A 16,011-nucleotide genomic window follows, 5' to 3' on the forward strand; every position below is an offset into this window, starting at 1 on the left:
GCTAAGGGTAGTTCTTCCCTTATTTTGTCTTATTTTTCTTTTTTTTTTTTGGCTTAATGTGCTTGTGTGTGTGTGTGTGTGTCTGCTTTTGGCCCTCTCGTTTCCCCCCTTCTTATATTTATGCTTTGGTTTCAGCCAAAACAATTTAATACATTACATTTTACTGGCATTTCCTTTTACTTTTCCCCAAAAGCTGCACACGCACCCCAAGACGTTCAAAAATAAAAAAAAAAAACAAAAAAAAGAAAATGGAAAATGGAAAAGGGGAGGCAAGTGGGTGACTGCCGCATCCGGACTGTGGCGCAGTTTTCGCCATAAATAATGCCATAATGCCCTCGTTTCGTCTTTATTTCTCTGCACCACGCTAAAACCCAAGGAAAGGTGAATGGATCGGGGCCAGTCGAGGGTTAAAATGGAGAGGGGGGAGGGGGCGGTTAAGGCACTCATACCGATTATGGGACAAGATCATTGAGGTGAACCCATGAATCGCTTCGTACGAGGGGCATTAAATGAATTAAACACGACCTGCTCAAGGTCAAATCGACACAAGGAGCTGGCGAAAAATGAAAAAGAAAATCACACACAAAGGTGCAATAAAGGATTCCGAAAATTCCAAGCACAAACAAATCAAGGATTCAAAAGGATATTCTCATGAATGATATGGAATGTTTTTGATCGTTAGTTAAGGAGAGACTTGAACAGAAAAAAATTTGGAACGAATAAATAAATAATAAATAAATAAAATGTGCTACAATCTATTTTAGTTCTCTACATTTCTTATTCTAATTTAGGTACAAATAACACTATCAATAAAATTGTTAATATTTAAATTTAAATTAAAGTAAACCTTTTAATTCCATGTAACCCCAGTACCTTTTATTTTCATTTCTATACCAAAGAGTCTAATACTATAGTATATAGTATAATAGTATACTTGATGTACTATTAATTTATATTATTTGCCTTACAAAATTAATATTGTTAAAAGCTATGGTGTAAACAGAACTGCAAAAGTTAACACATTTATTTATTTAGTTTCCGGTTTTATAGGGGCCTCTATGAAAACTTTTCTCCGCTGAAAACTATTAATTAATTTAAACAAATGGAAATCATTTGGCAAGCAAACAAATAAATTTCCCTTGTTTGCACACAAGCACGCAACACTATAAGGCTTTTGGGAGGGAAAAAGTCAGAGCCGGCAATCAATGATGGAAAACCGGGTGGTTTGGGTGGCTTTGGGGGGGGTTTTATTTTTTTTTTTGAGGGGTAGGGGGGTTTTGGGTGGTTTCGAGAGAATTCGGGAGGCTTGGGTGGCTGGTGCCGGCGGAATCGACTCTTCAAAATGAATGCCGTGTGCAGATGTCCTGCCAATCAATGGCTACGCTTCAATAAACACATACATCGCATCCAAGGGGACAGGGGTGGCGTTATAGGGGGGCGGACCTTCAAGGGGGTGGTGTATTGCAGGGGATTGGTCTGCACACACCAACACATATGCAAAACTGGGGGCTTGGGAGCCCCTTGCAAAAATTTGCAGCACGAACAAATCGTAAAAATTATTGAATAAAAAAAAAAATTAGAAATAGTAAAAAAAAGAGGGAGCAAAACCAGCTGAAACTATCCAAAAGGAAAGAGCGAGATGGAGGGCATTTCATGGAGAAAAAGAGACGCGACGATTGCAAAGACAGAGAGGAAAACAAATTAAAAATTGCTGATAGAGGCAGCACAGCACCGAAAAAAAAAATATAGCAACCTAAAATAGGGGGGAGTTTGGAACTTGGATTCTTCATTTATTGATGTGTAGCAAGTATCCCTATGATTGCCTTTTCAGAAACTATAAGCCCCACCCCCCCTAAAAAAAACCTTCTATCGAAAAAAAAACCCTCGCATATGCTCGTGCACTGATTGCTTCATTTTTATACTTCGTCCTTTTGAAAAGCCCTCAACATTTTGTTTCGCTTGTTTACTCACACACAGCCAAAAAGATAGTGATGGAGCAGGAAAGAGCTAAGATATTGAAGACATTTTTCCATAGGTTTCACCTATTTCCATTTTTTTCCTTATTGCTGAATAGTTTTTGCAATTTTTAATTAGAAGCGTTTACACATGAGTTGGTACCTTAATGAATGCAAAAGCCAAACGATGTTCGACCAAAAAAAAAAGCGTACATAAAAAATATGGTCGATGTTCAATAGCAAATTTAATTTATTGAAGAAGAAACATTGTGTACATTTTTGTTTGTATATATTTGGAGCAAACGTTTATGTCTGTTTAAATGTTTAAATGTTGTTTATTAAAACGTTACTAATTTACTGAATTCCTTAATTATTTATTATCCCAGTGCGACAAGCTTTAAAGTTTTGTTAAAGGGCTAACCAAATTGTTAGCAAACACAAATGTTTAAATGCTTTATTATTTCAATTATATTTATAAATTTGTTTGTTAAATTTCAAAAACATAAACGAGATCAAACTTTTTGAACAGAACTACGCCAAGTGTAGCTTGATAAAAGTTGATAAAAGTCCTTAAAAGTATACCAAAGTAAATCGAATATCATATCTTGGTTTTGCCTGAGTCTGCAATTTTATTTGGTTTTTTGTTACCAAAAACCAAGTCGAAGGGTGGGAGATGGCTATCATAACAAATCGCAGATATATATAGAAATATATAATACATCTGTGTGTTTGTGTGTAGACAAAAGGCAGCCAACTAAACTGACGCACCAAAAAGTCATTTGAAAGTCGCACAAACTTTGGGGAAAAAGCTTTTCTTTTGTGGGTGGAAATTCAGGGAGGGATGAAAAATTAAGGGAATGCATTGCAAGAAAACGCACTTGTCAAGGGGAGTGGGCTAAAAACAAAGGGGCTTCGTGAATTGTCGGTATTACATATTCTTGACAGCTCCACTCTGATGTGGAATTTCTGAAAATATTTTATATCTAGATTGTGTTACAAGATCATACATGTTTACCACATAGAACATTAAAAAAATGACAAATAATCAACCCAAAACTTCAAACCAAGAGAATTAAGCCACAAGAAAAGTTATGGATTTAGAACTGCAGGTTTTTGGTCACTTTTCCGCAAAGCCATTTTTCAATAACTTTGTAACAAGTAAATGACAAAATATCGACATAAAATCTTAAGCCGATATTTAAACACAGATTTTTAGAGAATTAAACAACAAGACTTTACAGGTATACCACTTCAAAGTCGGATGTCTGTAATAAAAGTTATCAGCTTCGATGGTAAGGTTTTTGGTGACCTTTTCAACTTTTAATGTAAACATAAGTTGCAATATTTACATATAAAATTCCAATATATCCCAGATAATGATTAATTTTGTGAAAGTTCTTGGTAATTTATTCTGGCATGCTCACAAACTATATTGGCAATGATATTCAGCAGCTTGTATATGGAAATTTTCGCTGCGACATTTTCCAAGCTAATCACTTGCACAGGGTCACATCGTCCGGAAAAATGCAGCGGGGAAAAGTCGGTGTCAATAATGAAAGCAGGCCGTTGGGGTGACATCACATACACACGCACACACACATATACACTTGGAAAAAAAAGCTGAAAAAGCGCAACTAAAGTGGCAACAAAGGACATGCACACATACCGACACACATTCCAACTTACTCACAGGTCTAAGGACACACAAACGGGCGTGAAAAATAAAATGTCAAAAGTGTTTACGTTGTCTCCTTCTCTGTTCTCTGTTCTCGCCGTCTCGCTTGCACTCGCTTTGTCTGCTATGCTATGGCAAAATATACGAAAAAAAAGAAAAGTAAAGAAAAAAAATTGCCATAGTGGGCGGCAGTTGGGCCAAAAGCACAGCATTCATTATATGCAACAACATCAACAGCCGTCGACGTGGCAAAAGACGCAATGCAACGCGATGCGAGGCGACGGCAATAATACTAAAAACTAACAACAACAGCAACAGCAGGTCCGCCAACAACTATCGGCAAAAATCCCCCAACTTGAAAGGACTCGTTGCCAAAAAAAAAAAAAATAAGTGTTACACACGAAGAAAGTTTGCGTCAACACCCAATTAACTTGAACTGGATAGGTAAAATACCTTGAGCTGGTTGTAAACGATGCATCAGCTATAAAATCTCTTAATGGCTTTGATTTTCTGTGCGGAATGGAAAGTCTATTACATTAACTCAAATTAGTACATATTTGTCAAGAATTGCTCTTTCTCAAATAAAAGAATATTTAAAGTAATGGGTCTTAAATTAAAAAAAAGCTCAAAAACATTATGTTGTTACCTTAGAACAAAAGGAAATATTTCTTTACTTACAATTAAAATGGCCATAAGAAATAGTGCATAATTTTTCTGCGTGTACACCGACGTCATTGACGTATTTTGTATTTTGCAAGAAAAAAATCACCAACAGTCAAGACAAAAAAAAAAAAACAACAACAACTGCAACAACCACGGCGGAAAATACACCAACGACATCATAAAATACAACGGCAACAAAAATCGAGCGCTTTTTTTTTTGGCAGGCAAACAAAAATATTTTTCACAGAGCAGCAGTAAAAAAACATAAGACTGGAAAATGGAAAAAATAAAACTTAATAAGTAACAAAAGAAAAAAAGATAACCGGGTGCAAGGAGCTAAAAAATCTGTCAGAAAGAAAATCACAACGGATATTAAGATACCCTCAGTAGAAAGTGAGGTTAAAATTTAATGAATTCTTGAAAGCAACCCGAAAAATGATGTGTTGGTGGGTTTTAATTGAACTTAATTTGTTTTTATGTTAAGAAACTTTTTTTTGAATTTAAGTGTTTTTCGTGGTTTTGGATTTATGAAGGAAAAATATTTTCTATAGATTTGAGAACAACTAAAACGGTGTCTAAAAGTGCGCTGTGGGAAAAAGAACGTAATCTTGGTGCATTAATCCATCCGAGTCTGGATAAAAAACGGCTTATAGCATACGTATTGGCACATAAACAAAAATAACAACAATGTCTTCAATAAATGAAACTAGAACTAATATTGAAAAAATAATACACTGCAGTAGAGACACAAACTCATACATAATTTAAGGCGCAAGTGAAATTCCTTATTACTTAACAAATAGTTTTGTTTTTAGTATAGTTTTTGGTTTTTGGTTTTTTTTTTTAATTTTAAAATGTTTTTTTTTTTAAAAGAATAAATATTTAAGAAAAGTAAACTAAACAACTATAAGAAACATGCCTTAAATACTTAATAAAGTAAATTTTGGGTTAATTACAAAATAAATAGTAATGCTACGAAAAATATAAGCGACACTTGGACGCCTACGATTTTGTCGGCAGAGAAATGTTTCGTTATCGGCGCCGATACACCGAGAGAAAAGTCCAGTCACTTTTGATAGTGACTGCACCACGTGACCAAAATGAAGGGCCATCATAGGGGTTCAGGGGGCGAGGTGGGTGTGGGCGGGCGGTAAAAGGGACGCACAAAACGCAGCAAAACGAAACGCAAAAACGACTTCAACTGCGCTGCCGACTGCGCTGCCCAAAATGCCCAATGCGCTCTCTTTTGCTCTCTCTACCTCGGTCTACCACGGTCTCTTTCTCTCTCTCTCGTTCGTTTGCTGTTGCACTCGTCGCATGTTTTTTGTTGTTGCTGCCAGCCTTTGTGTGTGTGTTTGTTTTTGTTTCTCTGTGTTTTTATGTTTTTGCGTTTTTTTTTTCCATTTCCTTCGCTGCGTTTTTTGCCAAAAGGGGCGATTTTTACTCCGGTGGTGTCGCTTTTGTTGCTTTTGTTTGTTTGTCTCGCTGCCGAACGCAGCTCAAAACAACAACAACAAGAACAGCAACAGCAATAGCAACAACAACAGCAACAGCGAGCGGCGAGTAAATTTTTTTCTGCTTTTCGCCCCAATGTTTGTTGTTGTATTTTTGCAGCTGACTTGCCAATTGTTTTTGGGCCAATCACAACGGAGTGCAAGCGTCGCATTTCGCATGTGGGTGTGGCCTAAAAATGCAACCCCCTGCAGGTGGATAACGCGGGCAGCGCAGTCGCAGCGCTGCTTTTTGTTTTTGTTTTTTGGCCAGCTCAAAATAAATAAAATGTGTTGTGTGTTTGACCCACGGAAATAACAAAAACAAAAACAACAACAAAGAGGACAATTGACCAAAAGGTCCTGTACACAAATTCTCGCAAACACACAGACGAAAGGAGAGAGGTGTAAGCGTAATCAAAGATTAGCACCATAAAGGGATAAATAGGTAACGGTACCATTTAACCCGTTTGTTATTTATTACACATGTACATTTACATATATTAATTAACAAATGTTAAAATTTTGCATTATGTAAAATAGAGATAAATTGCCTGTGAAAATACATCGATTTAAATTTAATGTTTTAAATATTTACGAAACTACATATCTTGAAAAGTTGTTTGTTGAATTTTAAGAAAATATAACGAATCATATTTTTTGTACAAGTGGAGAAAGATTAGAAAATTATGTAACACCCACTTACAATGTATATACTACCCATATGGTTATAAAAACTCTTAAAAAAGTAACTTCTTCAATTATACGAATAAACTTGAACGAAAATCGTTGTTTTTAAACATTTTAAAACAGAGTTAGAAAAACAAATGTATTAATTATAACAGACAAAAATAAAATTGAGAAAATGGTTTCTTTATTTCAATAGGTTTACCTTTGATTAATTAAACATTAAATATATTGATAGCTTAAAGTTTCACTTAGTTTTTTCCCCTTCTCCAAAACAATTATATTTTAAAAAATGTATATTTAAACTAATTGCTAGAAAACACAAATTGGTGTTGTAAAAATTGAATGTAAACAAATCAAAATTTGTTATATAAGACAAACGTTTTTAAGTTTTCAGAGAACGCTTTAAGCACGAACCCAACAAAAGTTCCAAACTTTAAACCAGTGTTTAAGTTTGTTTCCTTCACTTTATTTGAATGTTCCTGTTTCTCTGGTTTCAAATTTTATCCGCGACTTTTCGCCAGCGAAAAGTTTTCACTTTCCTTCTGAGGAGTGGGCGGTGGGTGGTGAAAACAACAAGAAAGCACACAATAAATACTTGACGCTATATTGTACGAGTGTGAGTGTTTGACTGCAAGTTTAAAGTCAAAGAAAAGCGCCAACAACAACGGGAACAATCTGTGAAAAGCGAGGAAAATCGTCTGCGGGCAAACACTTTCAACTTTTCCAACCAGAAAAAAAAATAGCAAGTCAATTGAGTAATTCAGATTATAAGTATCAAACTCATTTGCAAACGAGCGGTTAATTATTTAATTAGCATTAGTGGGCTTTAATATTTTTAAACTCACAACAACTTTAAATTACTAAAGTTTAAGCTATATTTTTTTTGGAAAAATAATATAACCGAACACATACGAATGCAAATATACAACCGATATGATATCCCGGAACTATGCATTTAAGTAAGCGATGCTTCAAAGGAGCAGCAGACAGATATCCATTTACAAAGGATGGCAAAATGGTTGAAATTGTAATGCCGACGTCCAATGCCACATATTGCATACATTTGTGCGCCAGTCGGAGTAAAATTTTATTTGCCGCTATTTTGCGCACAATTTAATGCCATTTTTATGCACTTAATGTTTGCCCAGATGGCAATATATATATATATGTTACATATAAGTATAGCTATATATTTGTGCATACAAATAGTAAGACAGCGCAAGTTTGCAGCCAGCGAGCGGAGAGTGAAAGTTGCTCCTTTCTTTCATTCGGTGCCATTTGTTGTATGTATCCGCCAGATACATTATATATAGATATATATTCATATATATATATATATTTATGTATATATATATACATATATATATATCTATGTGTGGCTGCATATATCGGTGGCAAAGTTTTCAATTTCGCTTTCAGCATAAATATGCCAGAGAGAAGTTTGCTGGCGCTCTTTCTCCTTTTGGCCCGCTGGCTGTTTGTCTGCATTATGACCCACTTAAGTGGCTTTATGGCGAAGGTTACGAAACTTTGACTAGACGCCATGCCATGCCACGCCCCGCCCGTCCGCCCCCCCCCCCCCCTGATATCAGTCGAAAAAGTTTTTAACTTGATTTAATGGGTTTTAATTGCCGACGCTTGGCAACTTCTCAAGTGTGTTAATTAATTTGCCTGTTTCCGGACACTTCCGCAAATACCAAAGCCCCTTCTTGGGAAAAAAGATATATATCCTCCCCAAATATTTTTGGTCGCCAGCACATGTATCTGGCAGATACATCAACTATCTTTGCATGCCATGTCATCACCAGCAGCAAAAACCTGTCAGTCATACCCACACAAATTGTTATTTTTGTTTATACACCCGCCAGGTAAATACCAAAAGTGTATATATATTCATATACTGGATCGCATATATATATATACATATATACTCTTAATAAAACTGTCAATCAAGCGGCACAGGCCGAAACGCCAAATAGAACGACATTTAGATAGAGCCAACAAGACTGTCAAAGGTTTTCCAGCTGGCACCGAACCCAAGCGAACAATTCCGCGCCCAATTGCCAAATACCTGCCAAAGTTAAGCTGCACAAATTATGTCAATAAACAAAAAAATTATGGAAAATGTTTTGAAAAGTGCCACAGAAAAATAACCAGTCATTGGATGGGTGTTTTTGATCAAGCTGTTTTGATAATTTTTTCAATTCAATTGCTCACAATGAACCACTTTTATTTGCGTAACTAATGTTACCTTATACTAACTGACTTATTTATAATAACTTAGTTGGCTTTTGGGCTAAATCCTAAAAAACTTTATTTTTGATGCTCTCAAAAAATTAAGTCAATGACTTCACATTTTTGTTTCATTATAAAATGGTTCCCAAAACATTAAATCATTAAGATAAACATCATTATTTTGCTTTCGGTTTTTGATGGGACATATTATGTAATAATATGTGATTATGAGATATATATTTAATCAATTTATAAGTGTGAGCATACAAATACTTTACGTATTTGATATTATATTAAAATAGTATCCATGACATATTTAAAACTACCTTTCAATATTTTTTAAATGATTTTGTTTCAAATGAATCGAACCATTAGAAATTTCAGATTTGTTTTCCCTTTTAGAGCCTTTCCATGGAACCTTTATAAAATACTTCGAACCATTTGCCGATCAATAGGTACAAAAAATCGACCTGTCACAGGTACAAGTCTAGAACATCCATTTTGGGGGTCCTTTAAGGGGCTTCGATGAAGGGAGATCCCGACCCTTGATTTGTTGCTTATGTCATTTGGCAAATTGATTTCATTTGAGGACACCTGACACGAATGCAAGCCGCCCCGTTTCCCGATGTTTGTTTAGCATCAAGTGAAAGTTTTCTTTGTGTTCTTTTCCCATTCAATTTTCCAGGGGGCCAATGGGCAAGGAGTGGGGCTAAATGGGGTTTTATTTAAATCTTTTCTTTTCCATGCCGGTCTTTCAGTTGTCAGCAACATGTTGGTAGCAGCCAGGCTGACGCTAATTAGACACCCAGGATGTGTGTGTGCGACCGCCGATTCTACTGGCTTATTAATGATTGAGAGTGGTGATGACAAAGGTGATCGATAAATATCGAAAGCGTAGACAAATATAACACAATTTCAGGCAATTTAATCGAAAAGTTGCATCTATATTTATTATTAAACTATATTTTCGATATTGAGCACGAACTTGTATTGATTTTAAAAACAAAACTATTCACAAATTAATAGGTACGAGATTTTGGCAAGTATCTACAATCCAACCGATTACAGGTTCAAAATAATATATGATAATAATAATTCTAAATAGCATTAACCCTTAATTTTTTAAATTTTTTGAAACATTTGATTTTGATTAGTACAAAAGATCATCGATATATTTACGATAAATGCAATATTTTCGATATGTTGGCATACCGATATTTGCGATCACCACTCGATATGCATCCCTAGTTGAGAGTGCGGCGGAGGATGGGGGTAATTCACTTGGCAGACGTCGGCAAATAACAAAAGGCCACATTTTTGTACACCGGCAACATGTTGCCGGCAGGTTGTTGCTGCTGCTGCTGCTGCTGTTGCTGTTGCTGTTGCTGTTGCTGTTGCTGCTGTTGCTCCTTTTTGTCGTCTTCATCTGGTTTTGTTGCCCTGCAGCGGCGGCATGTGAACAACACAATGTGTCATGTTGTTATTGTCGTTGTTCACCATCGTTGTTGTTGTTGCTGATGCTGTTGCTGCTGTTCATTTTGTTGTTGTTCGCGCAATCGATTTGTTGTTGGTGTTCAATTAATTGTACTCAAACTCAATGCCAATGTTGCCTGCTACTGTTGCTGCTGTTGTTGCTGCTGTTGTTGCTGCTGTTGTTGTTGCTACTGTAGATGTTGCATGTTGCTGTTGAGCATGTTGCTGGCGCCAATCGAGGATCATTCAAGCGAATTGTAAGCGACGGCGGCATTTTAGATGGAGAGAAAAGGATCCCCGCCCCCCTCCCACGGCAGATTAGCATCGGCATATCGGCAGCAACAACAAATTGCAATTTATATAGAAAACTACATTTTTACTATTGCCGTATTCTTGGCCATTGTTGCCGGGTGGTCTTCAAAAAGTTTGCTTAATTCCACGCTGTCCTGTCACTGCAGTTTTTTGTTTTGTGTTTGGTGATTGGGGATCTTCTAGATTTATCAGAAAATTAATTTTGGCTGTTATGTATCTTAAATAATTTTTAAAATATCAGTAAATGAGAATCGAAGCACAAATTTGATTGATAATATTAAAATTTTCTAAAAGATGAGAAACATATCATATTACACCAAGCTTAATAAAGAATCTTGGCTTTACATTTTATCTTCATAGTCTGATATTCCAATTTGAGCGCTAATTATGATGAACTTTAACCTGTTTTGAGATTAACCTTTTTTTATCTTTAAAAATGTTTACATAATTGACTACATATCATTAGATATTGCATTGCTTAACGTATATGATATGTTATTTAATAAACATATTTGAATTGTTATAAACAAGTTATAATAACCTGGCATCACTTGTGTTTTAAATGTTTTATTTTGGAATTTTGTTTTAAGGTTCAATTGAATTAAGCAAAGTAAAATTGCCTAGAAATGCATTGGTATACAATTTATAAAGCTAATTTTTCGCTGTTTATTTTGCTTTGTTTTTAATACAGATCTACAAAATTTTCCATTAACAATCACATATCCTCAAAAACAATTGGACTTCTATTGATCTTTGATGGCCGCAAGCCAAGAAATCTTGTCCTGCGTTGGACAAGTTGGACAAATAATCTTGAAATAATCTTAAACCGAAGGCGACCCGCAAATGGAAGATGCCTTTTAATTAGCCAGCAACAAGAGGCGCCAGACAAAGGAAATGCCGAAAAGGATGTCCACAAGGGGCATAAATGTAAGGGGGTGGCAGGGGGTTTTTCTTCGGTGGGGGTGGGTAGAGGGGTAAATTGCCCCAAAATGCTGGCGGCAAAATGAGGCGACGAAACACGAACCAAGACAAAATACGCGGATTTCTGCAACACCCTCAGACCGCTGAGAAAAAATAACAAAAAAAAAAAAATAAGAAACCACTCAGACCTCAGAATTGCGACTTCAGACCCAAAAGACAACTTCATTTTTGTTGTTCCACACTGTCTGCCGCAAGCAGGAGCGTCGGCGGGTTAAGGGCTGCTTTCTGAAGGGGGGGTCATGCAAAAGTGTTAATGGCGGCTAATAAGGCGAGGCAAAAAGGACGAGCGGCTGGCGGCAGAATGGACAGAAAGGCGGAACGTCGCCGAATAACATTAACAAGCGTGATAACAAAAAACAAAGCCAGAACAAAAAAAAAAAAAAAACAACAAAAAGCAAGATGAAGACGTTGCAAAAGGGCGTGAAAAAAAAAAATATAAAAAAAGGAAACTCAAGGAGGGTGGCCAAAAAGAAAGTGGGAGCACCAGAAGAAGGTGTCAAACAACCAAATTTTGACAAAACTTAAACCCGCCAAAGGACACAAAAACAAAGGTTTAAACACCGCAATACATGACCCACTTCGCTTTATTTCCAAACTAATAGTTACAATATTATTTCTTATATTCTTCAATAACTAAGGCAATTCAAACATTGACTAGGAAAATAATAATTTATTTTACATTCTTTTAATTACAAATTCTATATATATATTTATTAATAGTTTTTTTTTAATCTAATTTTTTCTATTAAAATGTTCTTCAACGTTGATCAATCGAATGAAAGACCATTCTTATTAGACTTCTCATAAGTTCAGTTCTTCCATTAAAGTATCTATTGCGAAATAAACCAATTGCTTAATAAACTTTGAAAAAAATTTAATTTTTATATCATTTATTCAAAATGCAAAACATAAAAAAAAGATATTGTTTAATTTAGATTCTAATAAGCTTCTAAATCCTTATTTAAAAAAGTATATGCTTTTCACATTTGTTTTTTTTTTGAATTAGCCAAAAAAAATAATTAAGCTGCATTATAGATTTTTACCCGCCCACTTGAGAGCTCCCAAGTTTATTTAAAGCATAAAACCAGCCAACAAATTTCCGCCAAGTAAACCGTCCGATGTCCGGAAGCCTTCCTGCTGGAATTAAGCGGAAAATGTGATCCTGGGTAAGGGATACCGAGGAGCCTTCAGGATTCGGGGGTGGATGAGTGAAGTGTGGCAGCTTTAGACAGCTTCGGCTGCATAGTTTCAGTTGCCTCTAATTTAACGGCAGAGTAAGCCGAAAAATGCGCGAAGGCAACGGCAATGGCAATGGCAACGTCAACGGCGACGGCGACGGCGGGCAAAACATTTGGCAGCTGACAAGACATCCTAAACAGCCATCCAAAGAGCCAAGGATCCAAGGATCCCCGGCCCGACAAGCAGCGATTAAGAAGATAAATGATTATTTTGAGCAATGCCAAAATAATAGACACCGAAAGCTGCCACTAAGGCCTTGTCTTAAATTTCTAAATTAGATGCGATGCGAAATTTTTGCCGCTCCGTCTGCCATTCGCAGTTCACACATATTGATTATTTTCCCCCGCCCAGGCTTTCTTAAAGCCATTGGACAATTGACGTGTTTTTGAACCCGAAAAAGAGCGACGCACTCCAGGAGTCAAAGACGAAAAACAGAGGCCGTAGACCTAAAACCGGCTGCCCTTTTTTTGTATATATATAAATATATATATCAATTTATGTATATAAACAAACAAACGTACCTATATATATTTCGTATTTTCATTGTCAAGGCTAAACGCAGAGTGACGCCCTCAACACGCATTTTTGCGAAGCTTTGAGATACATAAGTTCATAACTAAATGCCCTGCTGAAATTAATAAGTTGATTTCAGACAGCTCTTAGTAAATAATAAAAAACATGCTAACTTATAAAAATCGACAGCAAAATATTAAATGTTATTTTAAATTGTTTGTCTACTTCAGTAATCATTGAAAATTTTATGAAATGTTTAGAGATTTTATTAAATTTAAATTTTTTGAAAATGACTTCTTTGCAAATGTTCTGAAAGAGAGATAAAATAAATTTGTATCACACCTAATTAATTACTGCCTAAAACGAACTTCGCAAAATTTGGCAAATCAACTTAAATAAAAACATGTGTAAGTATGTCAAAGATTAATATCCTTTTAGCTAAAAATCAACCCTAAATAAATATACTATTAAAGTCAATGTACCCCCAATAAAAGTTTGTTTCGGCAGAGTATTATCAAACACACATAAGAGTGCGTAGAGCATTGAACTTGGGCCGAAAGTTGAGTCAACTTTGTGCGTGTATCCAGCGGATACATTGAACCTGCGCAGCCCCAAAAAAGCCCCCTCCCCCCCTTCCCCGCCCCATTAACACCCCTCCACCCCCTGGAAGGCCAGCCTAGTGAGACACTCGCCTGTAACGGCGCTTTCTTTTATGATTTTTAATTAATTTTATGTGCCAACACCAAGACAAAAGTAAAATAAAATAAAACCGAAAATCTTGTTAGACAAAAATTAAAATTTAAGCAAATTTGATAGATAGTTAGATGGATAGATAGGTTTATAGAGACAAGCGCAGCTGCTCACTAAAGGGGGTTGCCAAAAGAAAAAAAAACAAAAAAAAATCAGCAACAACAACAACCAAAAAATCAGAGCAGCCAAGTCAATGAACCAAAAAAGGTCAAGATGTTTGCAAAAATCTTTTTTGCCCATCGCCAGCTTAATTTGTATTTGGCAGGTTTTTAATTTCGGCTTGTCTTGCTTTCTATTTCTCTGCGTAGCATATAAGATCTAATGTTTCTGGGCCCGATATCTGCTGAAAACTGCTTGAAACACTCCAATGATAAATTATAGACAAAATATATTTCTCCATTTCTGTTTGTCGTATCAATGGCGATCTGATTGCTGGTGGCCAAACCCAAAAAATTTCCTTGTAATCACAAATGTTGATATATTTTTTGGACACGCTGGGGATTGTGAAAGTCTACTGATCGTCCGATAATTGTACAAATATGGTTGTCTAACTTATGTGCAAATTGTGGAACTAACATCAAAACTAATAAAGGCATCCACAAAATTGGAGTAATCATTTCCATCTTGATTCATAAGTTGTTTTTTTATGCAACGTAAATTTAAATGATTTAATAATATTAATACTTTTCGCTATATATATATTTTTATATTTAATTTTTTAATTTATTAATTTTATTAAATTTAGGTCTTGGAGTTTTTCTTGTTAAACCAACATATTGATTGTTTTAATTTTTTTTTTATCATTTTTCAGTGAAAAAATTGTTGTTCTTCGTAATCTGTTCATTCCTGAGCAGTCAATTATATTAACAAATTACCCAAATTAAAACAATCAAAGAAATTAATTAATTTTGATTTATGTTCAAAATTTTAAAATAAATAAAAGTAAGAATATATATATATATCTTTATATATATTTATAGTTTGTGTAGAACTATACAGAACACTTAAATGTACGATTTTCGTGAATTAAAATAATCTAGAAAACCAAGTACTTCAAGTTCAACGGCACAATCGTACAAAAATTACACGATCGTCAAATTTAATTCGACAGATAACCAATATCATCGTCAACACTTTATTTATTCAGCTTTCTTGCATCTAAAAATAGAGCCCCGATCCCCAAAAAGATCCAAACTTGTTTTCACGCTAGTTTGGCGATCGGTGATCATTGAGCAGTCGTGGCCGAGCGGTTAAGGCGTCTGACTAGAAATCAGATTCCCTCTGGGAGCGTAGGTTCGAATCCTACCGGCTGCGGTGATAACGCGTTTTTGTTTTTTTTACTAGAGTTTAATGAGTTTAAAAACAAAATAATCATTTATACATCTTTAAAAAAATATATACTTAATGTATTAAACAAATCATAAACACCCTTGCCATTATTGAGAATTACTTATTACCGATAAATTCAATATACACAATATTTTCTTGTTTAATTATTACATTTCTAATGGGTTCCAATTGATTGATTTTTAATTAAAAGCCCTTAAGTTGTATTTATTTAAACCTTCAAATTTGTATTAGAAAATGAAAAAAAGCTTAGAAAAGAAAATCAAATGACTCAAATAATTTAGTTCTTTTGTAATAAAAATGGATACATATATCCATTTATAGTAAATTTTTGATTGGTATTAATATATAGCTTCAATTGGTTGTGGGCCGCTAAACGCGGGTGTTTGGGCCAAAGCTGTTAGCCAAGCAGTCGTGGCCGAGCGGTTAAGGCGTCTGACTAGAAATCAGATTCCCTCTGGGAGCGTAGGTTCGAATCCTACCGGCTGCGGTTAGCAAAACACTTTTTTAAAAGAATTTATTGAAATCCTAAACAAAAATACAAATATGTTAAGCCCGCTAAAAAACTATGGTTATTTTTGAGCAATTCAACACAGGTTATTTGAAAAGAAAGGAATGAAAAGAAAGAAATAACCACTGGAAAAAAATTCTGATTTACATTAAAACATACGTAAAGACAATTTTTAAT

General features: G+C 35.2%; 2 non-coding genes across 2 annotated transcripts; both read left to right on the forward strand.

The window, feature by feature from the left end:
* The first annotated feature begins 15,208 nt into the window (after positions 1-15,208).
* On the forward strand, positions 15,209-15,290 carry Trnas-aga (transfer RNA serine (anticodon AGA)). Its single transcript has one exon. It is a non-coding gene; the product is annotated as a tRNA-Ser (tRNA).
* Positions 15,291-15,731: 441 nt separating this feature from the next.
* On the forward strand, positions 15,732-15,813 carry Trnas-aga (transfer RNA serine (anticodon AGA)). Its single transcript has one exon. It is a non-coding gene; the product is annotated as a tRNA-Ser (tRNA).
* The last annotated feature ends 198 nt before the right edge of the window (positions 15,814-16,011 follow it).

The sequence above is a fragment of the Drosophila gunungcola genome, unplaced genomic scaffold, assembly GCF_025200985.1.
Source record: "Drosophila gunungcola strain Sukarami unplaced genomic scaffold, Dgunungcola_SK_2 000081F, whole genome shotgun sequence".
Lineage (NCBI taxonomy): Eukaryota > Metazoa > Arthropoda > Insecta > Diptera > Drosophilidae > Drosophila > Drosophila gunungcola.